The 13342-nt window shown below is 46.4% G+C and overlaps 1 protein-coding gene across 1 annotated transcript in view; it reads left to right on the top strand.

Moving 5' to 3' along the window:
- Nucleotides 1-13222: 13222 nt before the first annotated feature.
- The window catches only part of LOC143293167 (BMP-binding endothelial regulator protein-like), a 139958-nt gene continuing 139838 nt past the window's right edge, over nucleotides 13223-13342 (top strand). Inside the window, exon 1 of the mRNA XM_076604092.1 lies at nucleotides 13223-13342. This exon is cut by the window's right edge and continues 280 nt beyond it. The gene's annotated coding sequence lies outside the window, so the exon portion shown is untranslated.

A 13342-nucleotide genomic window follows, 5' to 3' on the forward strand; every position in this document is an offset into this window, starting at 1 on the left:
AAAAAAAAACAACAAAAAAACGGGGGAATAAATAATAGATGAGCTTGCATAAATAAATAAATAAATAAATAAATAAATAAATAAATAAATAAATAATTATAATATAGAAAAAGGTAGTAGTAATAATATTAGTAATACTAATAAAATGATAATAATAAAACATAAATAAATAAATAAGACAACAATGGTGATAAATAAGCGAATAAATGTAAAATATGAAGACACACATTCACACATACACCCACACATGCATAACAGAAATGCACCAAACATGCAGTTTCACATATATGAAAGCACAGTCAAATACATATAAACGTACATGAGCTCCAACACACACACACACACACACACACACACACGCATTACCGTGCACCTCCTCTAGCCCCCTCCTCCACACACTCATTTCTAGTCTAAGTATCGCAGCTTCCACGGCACACACACACACACACACACACACACACACACAAACACACAAACACACACTCACAGAGATGAACACTTACTTGTACAAGCACATATGAAAGCACAGTCAAATACATATAAACGTACATGAGCTCCAACACACACACACACATTACCTTGCACCTCCTCTACCCCCTCCTCCACACACTCATTTCTAGTCTACGTATCGCAGCTTCCACGGCACACACACATACACACAAACACACACTCACAGAGATGAACACTTACTTGTACAAGCACACACACATACGCCCATATCTCCCACCCCCAACCCCACACACGTACATACAAAGATATATATATATATATATATATATACGTTCCAATATCCTGTTGCTCCCACAGTGTAGGCATGCATACACTCACATACCTCATCCTCTACCCCACCTCCCCCCGCACTCCCACCTCCCCTCACACACACACACACACACACACACACACACACACACACACACACACACACACACACACACACACACACACACGTACACATATCTCTCCTGACACTTGTGTACACTTTCACTCTCGCGCATTCACAAACGCACTCAAAAGCACAGACCCACACATACACACAAACACACACAGCCGCCACTGACTGGCCGCAAGAGGGATGGGAAAAGATCTCTGATGCCAAGAACGTGGCGTCTAGTGTGTTGCTCAGTCTATTGTATTTGGAAAGGCCCACAGAGACTCTGTTCCGTTTTGAAGAAATTTGCGCAATGTTGGTTTGGAAATGATGCCGATATTTGTTTGATCAGTCATCAGCAAACAGGAAGTCGTTGACGGTGTCTGTCCTCACCTTGGTTTTAGCTTGAAGGCTCCTGGGGTTGAAGAGTGAGCCATCTATGCGGTACCTGATGTCGATGCCTACGTCAGCGTCTCTGAAGGCATCTGTCAGCATGGCTGAAAACATGAGACTGAACAGGGTGGGGGCAAGAACAGACCCTTGCTTGACTCCGTTGGAGACAGGGAATGGTTCTGAAGTCTATCCGTTGTCTTGGACTTGGGCCAGCATCCCATCGTGTAGTTGCCATATGATGGTGATGAACTTTCTGGGACATCCGTACTTCGCCATGATTCTCCAAAGGCCATCTCTGCTAACAGTATCGAAGGCCTTGGTCAGATCGACATAGGTGGAGTAAAGGTCGGCGTTCTGTTCCTGACACTTCTCCTGGAGCTGCCTGGCAGCAAACACCATGTCGATAGTCCCGCGTTCTTTCCGGAAGCCACACTGGCTGTCTGGTAGGAGACCTTGCTCAAGGTGCACTATGAGACGGTTGAGTAGCACTCTGGCCAGAGTCTTGCCTGCAACGGACAGCAGGGATATTCCACGATGGTTGTCACAGGCCTGACGATTTCCTTTGCGCTTGTACAGGTGTATGATGGAAGCGTCTTTGAAGTCCTGTGGAACTGCCTCATGCTGCCAGATGAGCTGGAACAGCTGATGAAGCTTCTCAATCAGCGCCATACCACCTTCTTTGTAGACCTCAGCTGGAATGGAGTCTGAGACAGGGGCTTTGCCATTGGATAGCAGACGGATAGCTTTCTGGGTCCCCTCCAAAGTTGGAATGGAATCCAACGACTCACTGACTGGCACCTGGGGGAGTCGGTCGATGGCTTCATCATTGATGGTGGAAGGGCGGTTCAGTACGCTGTCAAAGTGTTCAGCCCATCTCTCAAGGATCCCGTCCTTGTCAGTGATTACGGTAGAACCATCAGCACTGAGGAGTGGAGCAGATCCGTAGGTTGTGGGACCATAGACTTCTTTCAGGCCGTTATAGAAGTTCTTCATGTCGTTCCTGTCTGCAAAGCCCTGGATCTCATCAGCTTTGTTGCTTTACCAGGAATCCTGCATCTGCCGCAGCTTCCGCTGGATGGTGCTGCGTGTGCTCTTCAGTATGTCTTTCTTTGACTGTGACTTGGGATCTTCAATGTGGGCTCTGTAGGCTTGGCGTTTGTCTTCCAGCAGCTGCTTGATCTCAGTGCAGTTCTCATCAAACCAGTCTTTGTGTTTCCTGGCAGAAGGCCCCAGGCACTCCATGACAGTGTTGTACACCGTCTAATGCAGTACGCCCCATGCTGCCTCCACATTCTGGTTGTCCAACACGGTGGACTCAAGTCGTTCCTCCAGGGTGTCAGCAAAGCCCTGCTTGATGTTGCCTAGCTCCAGCTTGTTGACATTCAGGCGTTTGGATGCTTTCATGCCCTGAGGCCGTCTCTTGGGCTGGATGCAGAGGTTGAGTTTGGAGACGATAAGGCGGTGGTCTGTCCAGCACTCAGCGCCGCACATGGCCCTCATGACTCGTACGTCCTGCCTGTCCCTCTTCCTGACGATGACAAAGTCGATGAGATGCCAGTGCCCAGAGCGAGGATGCATCCATGACGTCCTGTTACGGGTAGGGAGGCAGAAGACGGTGTTTGTGATAAGAAGGTAGTGCTCGGCTCATGTCTGGAGAAGTAGTTGACCATTGCTGTTACAGTTGCCAACTCCATGCTTCCCAATCACGCCTTCCCAGCAGGTGCTGTCACAGCCAACTCTCGCGTTAAAGTCACCAAGAATGATGAGCTTGTCTGCGTTGGGAACAGTGGTGATGACAGCGTTCAGGTCCTCGTAGAACTTGCTCTTGATCTCATCCGGGTTGGTCATGGTGGGCGCGTAGGCGCTAACAATGGTGGTAAACTTCTTCCCGTTGCATAAAAGGACTTTCATCGTCATCAGGCGATCGTTCACTCCTTTCGGGGGGGCCAGCCAGCTTGCCAACGAGGGTTGTCTTCACTGCAAAGCCAACTCCAGCCTCATGTCTCTCTTCAGGTCCGCGACCACTCCAAAAGAAGGTGTAGCCTGCGCCTCGCTCACAGAGTTCGCCTTCTTCTGCCAGTCTGGTCTCACTAAAGGCAGCGATGTCGATGTTGTACCTGGCTAGTTCCCTCGCAATGAGTGCTGTGCGTCTCTCTGGTCTGTCTGAGTCGCCTCTGTCCAGAAGCGTACACACGTTCCATGTGGCAATGGTCAATGGGGTGCTCCTTGTTTTCTTCTTTCTTTCCTTTGTGTGTCGACCGCTTGAGTAGGGTCCCCGTCAGCCTGCGGTATGCTGACTAGGGTGGTGTGGAGCTTGCAATGTTTAGGGCACCTTTTCTAGCCCCTTCCTCATGCCATGGAGGTGAGCAGTGCTGTCCTGAAGAGGGCTGCTCAGTCGCTCAGGGGGCTGCCGATCTCCACCGCTGCTCCAGTCGGTGAAAAACGACCCTATCAATATTCAAAGTCCCATTTCTCTGAAATTCCCCGCCTGACTGACTGTCGCGTTTCGCACCGAAAGACCTAGCGGACAAGAGCCATGCCCATTTTAGGACCTTGATGGACTGGGAGCAGTCAATCAATCAAGTCCTCCAACTGTCCACCCCCTTTCTACTGCCAGGATAGGAACGCTCGCCAAGTGTCACTGGCCACTCGCTCACAACAACAGGCAGCCCTACGAGAAACACAACAATAATGGATCAACGACAATTCTTGCGCTTGACACAAATAGGTCTCGCACTGTACAAACATTCTTTCGTTCCTATTTTTCTATGAACCATTACTCCCCCTTGTTCTGAGATCCCTACCATCCGCATATTCCCTTCATTCCTGGATTTAGAGAAGAGAAAGAAAGTATGAAGCAGGGTACTTATTTTGGAGGCTTACGGTAACGCGGCTCATTACAGTACACTAAGATTGTCATATACTGTTGTGTTCACAATTGATGTGAGAAGTTGTCTGAGACCCTGTTGACACTATAGGGTGACATCTGTGGTGACACTCAGGTGTAAAACAGGTGACTTTGGGGTCAAACACAATGCATACAACTACATACTACATGCAGGACAATGTTTTGCTTGTGGAGTATGCACATCATGCAGGTACTCACCGAGTAGTGCCTCGCATGTATCTCAGTGCCACACTGCTAGTCATATCCACGAAAAACTGTCACAATTGTCACTACTATTGTCCTTATCACATGAATGATTTGAACTTTGTCTCAAAGAGAATATATGCCTTTCACTACACTAGCAGTCACTGAGCCAGAATCAGATCATTATCTACACAAAATCTATTCAGAAACGATACTGTCTCTAAATACGGATGTCCATGTCACAATCATCACGTAATATGCCACACAAAGGTGACACGTGTGTGATATACCTTGAAGCAGTCATGCCAGTTACTGCACAAGTATACACCACAATTTTCACACTTCTTACTTTTTTAACTTTTCATCACCCGCTATCTGTGCTTCTGTAACAACAGCTAATTGCACTCTCTCCTTGTCATTCATTTGAAACAGATCGAAATCATTATCTGTTAGAGCGTTGTAAAACTCATCTTCAGAAAACTGGTCACAATCCGAACTTTCTACACATTCCGTTTTTCTGTGTCCGTGTGTCTACACAGCACATCAGCAAGAATGTAGCGGCGCCCACTTTCCCACGGCCTAGGGAGGGGGAAGCGGGTGTCTGGCATCCACTCCACTCATAAACACTGCCCCGCTAGTGACCCGATCAAGGATAGATGACGCGCACTGATGACGCGACTCGCGGGAAGTTCAAAGCGCTTAACGCGAGAACCGATTTTCCGGGCTGCAGGAAGGAAAGGGGGAATTCTCTGCTGCACGGTTTTCCGGCCTCCAGGAATGAAGTGTAAAAATCCTGTAAACCGGTAAACCTACTGCAGGGATGAAAGAGTTTTATAAAACAAGCTTTCTTCTCCCTTGTTCATTACATTTTAATAATCGAGCTTTGAGGTATGTGAAGTCGGATATAAAGAAGTAGGGTTGTTGTTGTTTTTTGTGTTTTTTTTAAAAATCTGTTTGCGATGTATTCTATTTTTCCTTATGTTTATTTCTCTTAATTTTTTGTTTCTTTATTTGTTTATAAGTACCTTTCTTCTTATCATTATTCTTTTTTTTTTTAATCATAAATATTATTTCCATATCATGTAAACCTGTGATATATGTGTCTAATGTTTTCATCTCTGCCGTACGCTTGGGCTTTAAACTGCCCTGCCACTCCAAACATGTTTTGAAAAATCCTTATATGATATCGTTGTTAATATGATGATTAACGTGACAATAGAAACAAATTATCATGATGCAATTTGGGCTTCTTTTTCTTTCCTGTACATTTACCTCCGCTAGAAAATAATTAACTCAATAAAAAACAAACAAACCCTAATTGGTTGCAGCATATTTACCTGTGCGTACCTGTCGCCGGTAGATCGAGCTAAAGTACACATGTCAGGTGGCTGAACTATATATATATATTTTTTTTTAAGTCAGTACAGTGCGGGTATTTGGCGAGAGCAAAATGATCAGTGACTCGGGACACAAACAACATTGTATTTCATTATTTGAATGTCGGAAAACGGACACAATGGCTTTTATACACACACACACACACACACACACACACACACACACACACACACACACACACACACATATATATATATATATATATATATATATAATATATATATATATATATATATATATATATATATATATATATATATATATATATATTAAAACTGCGTGATTCGGACTGCTTCCTGGCAGTTCACGGGTTTACCGCTTGCTTCCCGGACTGTGTGGCGTGCACCAGCAGATTTGCTGACTAGTGTCAGTTTTGATATTCATCGTGTGTTTCTCGGTTCTGCGTGTCTGCATCTCATACATATGTACACTTGTACAACTGTGCATTCTCATAGCTTTCTGTTCCACTGTTTTATAGGTATACTCCTGTTATTCTTGCTCTGTACACTGACATATATCATTGTTCATAAAGCATTATATTTCAGGCGGCGTGTAGTAGCACAAATACCAGGACTTACGCCTTCAGAGGCCTCAGTTCTGGGTGTGTTGAGTCTGGCGTCACGGACGGACACAACAGCCGAGTAGTTAAAGCGTTGGAACTTTCAATCTGAGGGTTCCTGGGTTCGAATCCCAGTCACGGCGCTTGGTGGGTAAAGGGTGGAGATTTTTCCGATCTCCCAGGTCAACAGATGTGTAGACCTGCTAGTGTTTGAACCTCTTTGTGTGTATACGCATGAAGAAGATCAAACACGAACGTTAAAGATCCCGTAATCCATCATTGTCAGCGTTCGGTGGGTTATGGATACAAGAATATACCCGGCATGCACCCCCACCGCCCTCCACCCACCCGAAAACGGAGTTTGACTGCCTACAAGGTGGTGGTTAAAACGGTCAGACACGTAATATCCCACTCGTGCATACAGGTCACAGCCCACGAACGAGGAGGAAGAAGAAGAAGTAGAATCTGTGTCGCACCATTGTGAGGAAGTGAACCCGCTGATTCGGGGACTGCGACCTCCCCTGCCTTCCACATTCGTTCTGCCTCAGTCACACAGCTAGCGGTCCCCTTTCAATATCAGCACCTTGCTTCTTTTCCGGATGTGCTAATCATTAAAGGTGTAGGGAGGGGAGGGGGGGCGGGGGGGGGGGGGGGGCATGTACACTAATATCCTGTTAGTGTCCATGGGAGGGGGTGGGTAAGGGCTGAAGGAAGCGCTTGTGTTGTCCTGAATAGGCAGCCGACACCGTGAGGAAACTTCAGAGGTGCTTCTTGGTTTGCCACATTTACTCCCCTTTGTGTCCACAGTAACCCCCGACCCTGGCAATGATACACGCCCGGACCACCATGGAGAGGTCGGGAAGAGAGAAGAAGGGCGCGGGGGGAGGGGGGGGGAGGGGGGGAAGAGGTATCGACATGAAGCACCCCACCCCCCCCCCACCACCACCCGCTCCGCTCCCTCCCCCCCCGACCCCACCCCCACCCCTCCCAAGTAATCCTCAGCACATAAATCTCGATGCGGATCCCGGAGAAGTGTGGGGTGGGATGGAGAAGAATAATAAGATGTTCAAAAACATCTGCTTGCCTTCATTTTAATTATAGTGCTTCAAAAAAGATTCGAGTTTTCTTATGGATCCCTGAACAGAAAAAAAAAGAGATTGAAGAAACTGGTAGAAAGAGGAGGAAAAGGAAGAGGAGGAGGAGGAGGAGGAGGAGGAGGGGGGGACTAACAATAGAATATCTAGGAACACGTGCCCGTTCTCCATTCTTGCCCTTTTAACCGAGAAGTGTAGAGAGAGGAAGGGGAAGAGATTATAACAATATACTCGCACAACACGCCCTCTGTTCCTATGGTTCACTTTTCCAGGCGAGTATGTTAATCCTTTGATGTATTCCCTGGTTGAGGAAAAAAAAGAAAAAAGGTGGGGGTGGGGGATGGGGGTGGAGGTGGGAGTGGAGGTGGGAAGAAAGAAAAAAAAGAAAAAAGAAAGAAAACCCGTGTGTGGGGCCTATGGCAATGAGAGAGGGGAGGAGGGGTGTGGATGGACACACAAACAGAGAGAGAGAGAGAGAGAGAGAGAGAGAGAGAGAGAGAGAGAGAGAGAGAGAAAGGATGGAAGGAAAGAAAAACGAACAAAAAACAGAAGAACAAAAACACACTTTTCATTTTCTAGTGCAGAACGCGGTTTACTGAGGATGGATCACGATGGTGCTGATGTGTGTGTGTGTGTGTGTGTGTGTGTGTGTGTGTGTGTGTGTGTGTGTGTGTGCGCTTGAATGCATGCGTGCCGTGTGCGTGCGTGCGTGCGAGCGCGTTTTCGTATGTATGCGCGTGTCCTTGATTTATCCCGAGGGTCAAAATAAGAGGCATGCCATTCAGGCCCCATCACCGTTTTTCCGCCAGCTGCCGCCACGCGCCTGGGCCCGGGGCCCAAGACACACAGCCGTCCACACACAACAGGCTCCACGCCGGCTCGCGCCGACTGAGCCCTTCGTTCGTTTCCGTTTTGGTACTCCTCTCCTTTCCAAAGTAACTCCCCGAAAGGATCGAGCAAGAGGGACAGGAATTTCTAGTGAGGGGAAAAAGAAGTAAGTCTGGTGAATCTGCATAATCCAGTTCTCATTGTTCTGCTTTCGGACTGAAATGTGTTAAGACTAAATCTAACTTCAGACATTAGAAATAATGTTGATGAAGTTTAATCATAATACATACTGAGCGGCCGATTGTTTTCCAAAGCAAAATTTATTATTTGCGCTTTAAAAATAACAGTAACATCAACAGAAATTGTGACGCCGATTAAAAAAGCAACAACAACAACGACAACAACAACAAAAAGCAACAACACGAAAAGTACCTTCGATCATTAAAGTTCACGAGGACAACAAACGTCGACAAATTATCATGTTACAATGTTCCATCACTTTTTGTACAGGCGATATACTTATTAAGTTAGCTCCACTTCTCGTCGGGGCAGACTCGAGTTCAGTTCAGTTCAGTTCAGTTTCTCAAGGAGGCGGCTCTGCGTTCGGACTAATTCATATACGCTAACCAGCAGATGCCTGACCAGTAGCGTAACCTAACGCGCTTAGGCCTTGAGAGACTGAGGTATTTTGTCTCCTTGAGAGAGAGAGAGAGAGAGAGAGAGAAGAAAGAAAAAAGCATGATGAGGAAGATGACAAAAGGAGGGGTGGGGGATGGTGTTGGGGGGGTGGGGGTGGGGGAATGGGGAAGGATGAGGAGAAGAAGAAGAAGCAGAAGCGAGTGGTAAATCTAATGAGGCCTGGGTTTTTTTTTATATATAATTTTTATATCTTATCTATTTCTTTTGCTAACAAAAAACAACAACATAAAAACAAACAAAACAACAACAACAAAAAACCCACCATCCTAGTCTTGCATATTGAATGTATTCGTGGTGACTGGTGAATCTCTCTCTCTCTCTCTCTCTCTCTCTGTTACATTCGAATGGCAGCCACCCAACTTTTCAGGGTGTGCTGCCGGGTTAGTGTGACCTCCCCCTAGCCGTTTGCTGTCTTTGTGTGGTGCACTGCTGCAATCGTTCTTGCATACAGCCAGTTCCTTGTGATTCGGCCCGCTACTTTGTGACTACAGCGCTGCTGCTATATTATTAATTAATTAATTAATTAATTAATTTGTATATTTATTTATTGATCTATTTATCTATTCAATCGGTCTACTCTGTTGCAACTTCAGTGCTGTTGCTATATCAGTTATCTACTTATTCATCCAATTCTGTTTATTTAGTTTGGCAGACTCAGCAACAGGCTGTGGAACAACAAAGCCATCAGGCTCAGCACCACTACAGAGCTGTTGTGCTGACCACCTTGTTGTACTGCTGTGAAACATGGACGACGTGTCGCCGTCACATTCAACAACTTGAGCAGTTTCACCAGAGATGCCTACGAAAGATCCTCGGCATAAAGTGGCAAGACAGGGTCTCCAACCTCCAGGTCCTAGAGAGGAGCGGCCTGCCCAGCATCGAAAGCCTGCTGATCCAGTGCCAGCTATGCTGGACAGGACACGTTGTCCGCATGACAGACAGCAGGATCCCGAAGATGCTTTTGTATGGCCAGCTGAAGGAAGGCCACCGTGAACTTGGAAGACCCTGCAAGCGCTTCAAGGACACCTTGAAGACAAACCTCAAAGCCTGTGACATAGACATCGCTTCCTGGGAAACTGATGCCCTTGACCGCTCTCGCTGGAGGACGCTGTGCTCTAGTGGCATAAAGACGTTTGAAAACAAGAGAACGCTGGCTATTAAGGAGAAGCGTGAGCGAAGGAAGCAGGGCTCAGTTTCTAGAGACGATTTCCCTTGCAACACCTGTGGGAAGTGCTGCGCATCCAGAATCGGCCTCTTCTCCCACATGAGGACACACACCGACAGATAAGCCTGCCTGCTCGTCCGTCGGACCGACAGGAGACTCCATCATTATAGTTACTTAGTTAAAAAAAAATCTTTTTCTATCGATATTAGGTCGCCAGAGGGCCACACACCAGAGACGCTGTATTCTTGTTTCACTGTTGTTGTCACTGTACTGTTACTTCCATTACATATGCGTGTATGGTGGAAGTAGTTGCATTTGTTTCTTCTGCTGGTGTTGGTGGTATATTCCTGGTGCTACTGCAGTTGTTACTTCTGCTATTACAAACACTTTACCTCTGCTGTTACCTTTATTGTAACTAGTGCTGCTTCCGTTTCATGCTAAAACGACTCATATCATCACTTGCGCAATTAAAATGTTCAGACACTGTTACCTTTTGATTATCCTCGATGAAGCGTGGGTAGTCGACAGGACGGTATACACACCAAGGTTGATAACTCGTGTTGCAACTGCTGTTTCTACGAATGCCACAATATGCTCTATCATTACTGTTCATGCAGTTATTTGCATGCATTTTAGAATCCCTTCAATAGCTTCAACTCAGAGTCAATAAGTTGAAACAAAGGAATTACCATTTTCACGAAAACAAAACTCCAGTAGTAACCAATGACTTTCGGAAGAAACGATGAACTCCAGTGCAGTGTGATGAGCTGAATACATTTAGTGCCAGTACATTTCATGGCGTTGCATAATTGCTTTTTTTTTTCCAGGGTCGCCTACAACACAACACATATTGAGTGAAACGCAAAAAATATTATAGAAATCAGCGCTTCCATCTCTAACGTGCCTCGTCATACAACACACAGACACAGACACAGACACACACAGACACACACACACACACACACACACACACACACACACACAGAGTTGTACGCTGAATGATATTCAGTATTATACCTTAGTGTAGCATTGTTCAGCCTACCTAGCACATCTCTGTGATTTTTACATCAGTTTAATTGAATTTTTTGTCTGCAGATTACACACAGACCAGCCGAGCGAATTCTAGAAAAATCAAATCTCTCTCTGTCTCTCTCTTGTCGTTTTCTTGCAACGAATTGTTCCAAATCTTCCATCAGAGTATAAACCACTGCTTGCTGACGTTTTATGTAAGTTCTACGTCATAATTGTGAAATACGTAATTTTCTTCGTTCAGGTCACTGCATTCATTGCCGCACAAAAAGATCTAACCACTAAACCACGCCTTGCTTTCTTAATGGGTGGTGCCGGGAGTCAGCGAAAATTGTCGAGTGGAGCCGAGCGGCGCAAAGTGTCGTCTGCCTGTCTCGGGCGAGCGGCAGACGGGCTGACAGCAAAAGGGACCACCGCCAGTTTTTGCTTGCTTGTCCTCCCATTACCTCGAATTTTGCAGTTGGCAGGATTCGCGAGAGAGAATGTAGGTATGCTCACAGAAAATCACTGATTTTTTTTTTTTAAAACCCATATTACTGGTTGTGGGGAGTGCCGTTTAGGGTTTAGATCAAGTAAGGGGGTGGTAGGTGGGTAGGGCGGGAGTGTGTGTGTGTGTGTGTGTGTGTGTGTGTGTGTGTGTGTGTGCGTGTGTGTTTAGTTTCTTTCTTTCTTTTTTTTCTTTTTTACACTTAAAGTTTGTGTGTGTGTGTGTGTGTGTGTGTGTGTGAAACGTTTAAAAGTTGTGTGTGTGTATTTGTGTGTGTGTGTGTGTCAGTGTGTGTGTGTGTGTGTGTGTGTGTGTGTGTGTGTGTGTGTGTGTGAAACGTTTCAGCCTTTAGACCATCAGTTAGCCTGTTCGAATTCAGAAAGTCGACGATGAGACTCGGTCCGCTTTTCCTTAAAAAAACAAAACAAAAACAAAACAAAACAAACAAACAGAAAAAAAACCCCAGAAAACCATACAAACAAACAAACAAACAAAAATAACAAAATAACAAAAATAAGAAGAAGAAAACTTGCACTCAGTTGCACTTGAACGAGTTTTTGGGGTTTTTTAATTTTATTTTTTTAACTTCTCTTTCTGCAGGTAACCACACTTGGACGAATCGTGAACCCAACGTCACGAAAGCCAACCATACGACCGTCATTATATAACATGTCTTTTGTCCTTCCGGCTGGCTATCTTACCATTCCAGTCTATTTCAGTCAAGACTGCTGACTGCTGTACAATTCTAACTCCCCGTCCACTCCTGCCCCTGCTTGAGTGTGTGTGTGTGTGTGTGTGTGTGTGTGTGTGTGTGGTTTTTGTTGTTGATGGTCTGTATAACATTTATGTCTTTTCACTAAGATTGACATCGACGAATTTTCATTTTAAGTGCGCGTGCGCGTGAGTATGTGTATGTGGGCGTGTACACGCGCGTGCGTGTGAATGCGTGTGTCTGTGGGGAAGGGGTGGAGGAAAAATGGGAGGGGGGCAGTTCCACTGTTTCCATCAACCAACAACTCTGGCACAATGAACTCCCACCTTCTTCCTCCCCACCCCTTCACTGACTTCAGACGGAGAAAAGACGGGGTGGGGGGGGGGGGGGGGGGGGGGGCTAGCGCGGCGGGGAGGGTGTAGTCGGGGACATGTGTGTGCGTGTGGGAGGGGGTCGTGGTGGAGGGGGTGTTCTCGTCGGCCCGCAAGACCTTATCCCTCGGCGGGAAAAAAAGAAAAAAAGATTTGGATTTAACTGACTCATTCCCCCCACTACTACCCCTGTTGATGATTTCACTGACAAGCTAGCGATTTGACTGTGGACTCCGGAGACAGCCCGAAGAAACCCTACTCGAGACGTCTGTGCACACACACAGACACACACACACACACACACACACACACGCACACACCACCGGTCCGGCCCAGCTATTTCCGATGCAAACAACGGCACACAGACTTGACTGCAAGTCAGTAAAAGTGGACTGGTGCTGCTGCCCTTTACTACTATATACCTGAGACACGTTTCAGGGGGGGTGGCGAAAAGCGTCGGCGGTTCTCCCGGAGTTGAGTGACGGAGTGAGTGGCACAAGTCGCAGGCAGACAGCCCCCAACCCCGCCGATGGTTGGTCCTCACACGTAAAGGTGGGAGTCCAAAGCAACGCGCACGTTCACCACCACTGACGGCCCGGACCGACGGATCGTGGATACCTTGTGTTTTTTTGTTTTTTTTCCCATCAA

Source organism: Babylonia areolata, chromosome 18 (genome assembly GCF_041734735.1).
Source record: "Babylonia areolata isolate BAREFJ2019XMU chromosome 18, ASM4173473v1, whole genome shotgun sequence".
NCBI lineage: Eukaryota > Metazoa > Mollusca > Gastropoda > Neogastropoda > Buccinidae > Babylonia > Babylonia areolata.